A 3,170-nucleotide genomic window follows, 5' to 3' on the forward strand; every position below is an offset into this window, starting at 1 on the left:
ATCGATACCTCTTATGCTACATCGCTTAGGGGAATTGAACTCCAAGGGTATAAAAATACCTGTTTGAATTTGGCGCCGCTGCCATTTGGATGTTATTTGTTCCATTTAGGATCCCAGTTCTATCTAGATCAAGTTCTTTTACTTTCATTTATATTCGATTACTGATTTCTACCTTTGCTACTTGTCTGTCTTGCATTTCAGGTACACTCGACCGAGCTACACTCTGTACTCAATAAGTTTTTGATGAACCAGCAGAAGAATGTACACTTTGTTCAAGAGGAGGAGACCTTCCAACCTAATGATGGTGATTGTGCTAATATTGAGGAGGTGAGCTATATCCAGAATCAAGGAGGTTACCAAAAGGGTTACAATAACTACAAACCCAACCCAAATCTCTCTTATAGAAGCACCAACGTCGCGAACCCCCAGGATCAAGTCTATCCGCCTCAACAACAACAGTTCCAGAACAAGCCATATGATGGCTTTAATAAAAAACAAGCTTTTCAACCTCAACAACAGTCCCAAGGTTCTTATCAACAGCATATATCACACCCTCCAGGATTCCAACAGCACCCTACTAATGTGCACCCATAACAAGATATTCAAACAACACTTCATCAGCTTCTCCAAGCACAGAACAATAGCCGCCTGGAACAAGCCAAGCAGTTAGCCGAGCTTCGCAACGAGATGCGTGAGTCTATACAGGAGCTCCACCAAAAGTTCGATTTTTTAAACAAAAGGGTAGTTATCTTAGAAGGCAACCAACCCTCCACATCTTCTGGCCAACCCCAGGAAAGTGTATCATGAACCCTAAAGAATTTGCTACTGCTCATGCGATTACTTTGGGAAAACCGTTCCCAATTATCACTGAGGACAGTGAGGTTCAAGAGGGTGAGGATTCAGCCCAAATGTGTACCCTACACGGTGAACCCGATCGAGTCTACAACAGGCACGACCGTGCCAATGGTGAACCCGATCGAGTCTACCAAAGACTCGACCGATCCGATCAAAGGTACCATGAACCCAATTGAGCCTGATATCGTGTACGCTACTTGTCTCACAGGTTGTGTGAATTAAGTTCCGACGAGCCTCTTCGCCCGATCAGAGCTACCAGCCCCAAGCCTTCAAATCGAAGACCACTACTCTACCCTGAAGAATCTAAAGCAGAAATCAAGGAAGAATATAACCACATTCTGGATTCACTATCAGGGAACGATCAGCTGAAGGCTTTGGTGGATGCTTTCGCCAACATTCCCTCCTACAGGGTGATTCTCAAAGAAGTCCTATTGGAAAGGATGCAACAAAGGAAGAGTTGGATTCCACCCTCTCAAGATTCTGATTCCTCCAAGAAGATGGGGGATCCTGGAGCTTTCACACTCCCCTGCTCAATCCGATCAACGATCTTCAACGAGTGTTTATGCGACACAGGCGCTTCGATTAGCTTGATGCCCCTCTCAATAACTCAGCGGATGGGCTATACAACCTTTACACCATGCAGCCTGACGATTGTGATGGCGGACAGAAGCTCTAGACAACCCGTAGGGGTATTAGAGAATCTCCTTGTTGAAGTTGGAGGAGTAAAGATTCCCACTGATTTTCTGATTCTCAAGATGGAAAGGGAACTTCAGTATCAACTAATTCTAGGAAGACCATTTCTAGCCTCAGCAGGTGCACTTATTGATATGAGAAAGGGGGTCATGACTCTTGATCTTGTTAGAGGGACGAGGATGAAGATCAATATGGCATATCCGCACCAAAGTACAACGTTCATAATAGAAGAAACCTCGACCTCTTCTCCAACTTGTGTTGAGCTCCAGGAGATCAAAACTCTCAAGAAAGACTTAAGGTGGCTAGCAACCACCATTCAGGGATTAACCGAGGAAATTGTGATGTTGAAGAAGAAGAACGACATCTTGACTTCTAGGAAAGCAAAGAGGGTATTTACTTTCAAGAAGAGACATGCTGCAAGGAAGAAGTATCAGATACATTGGTCATTGGCATTGGAGAGAATGGTTGAACCTCTCCATTGTTCAAACACTTCGTGAGGATTATACCAAGTCAAGCGTAGCGACTATAAACAAGCTCACTTGGGAGGAAGTCACAAAGGTATCCCTGTACATATTTCTTTAAGTTTTTAAAATTTGATGTTCTTTTTAGTTTGATGTATTTTCAGGTTTGAATGTGAGTGAAGAAAGGTGTTATTGGGCCAAGATAAGGGAAGAAGGAAGAAAGAGTCAATTTGAGCCTTAAAAGCCCAATTTCACAATCCCATTCGGTCGAGTCAACACCCACACGGACGGGTCAACGCGATTCGATTGAGTCAGTCTCGACCGTCTGATCGAGTCAATCTGAGCCACCCGATCGCGTTCATCTCAGCCGTCCGATCGGGTCAAAGGTAACGGTCGGGTCAATGGTCAGCTCGATTTGAAATTCAAATTTTGAACCAAGCCCGACCAAAAACGCTCCTCTTTCAGATTTTTGTCCCCTCTCACCCTCTTTATAACATCTAAACTCGACCAAAACCTCTCTCACCCTCTCATTTTGCTAAAAATTCATATATCTCTCTAGAATTCTCTCTTCCTTCTCTCTAGATTCTTGGTTGATAGAATTTCTGGGTTTGATTTCATTTGCCCCTTGTTCCTCTCATTCTCTGGTTTGTTGATAAACTTGCTTTCGATTCTTCACATTTTCTGGGTTTGTTTGTATAATTGAACCTTGTGTTCTTGTTTTCTGGGTTTATTTTCAAGATTGTTCTTGGTGTTCTTATTTTCTGGGTTACTAACCTATTAAATTTGAGTTTCGAGTTTCTCATTCCCAGAAAACAAAAATATCTTCAAGGATTCCTCAACCCAGAAGGAAGAGCCTCTCAAGATCACAACGAGAAGCTCATCGCAGACAATCTGCCAAAGAAATTGCAAGAAATTTCTTGACAATCCAAGCCACTGGAACCGGACTCGATCGGGTCAGAAGCGGAAGAAGAGAAGCCCGAGCACGAACCCGATCACCCGATCGGGCCAGTCGATCGGGTTAGACCCACCCGATTTCCAGAGAAGAAGTTTCGATGGGGAAGAGACCCGCAGATGAGGATGTTGATGAACCGATGGTGGATATGGAGCCTAGAAGGGTAGTGGCTCCAAGGAAGACCAAGAACATGCCCCCTCCAGAAGAGC

This window comes from Capsella rubella, unplaced genomic scaffold (assembly GCF_000375325.1).
Source record: "Capsella rubella cultivar Monte Gargano unplaced genomic scaffold, Caprub1_0 scaffold_5, whole genome shotgun sequence".
NCBI classification, from domain to species: domain Eukaryota; kingdom Viridiplantae; phylum Streptophyta; class Magnoliopsida; order Brassicales; family Brassicaceae; genus Capsella; species Capsella rubella.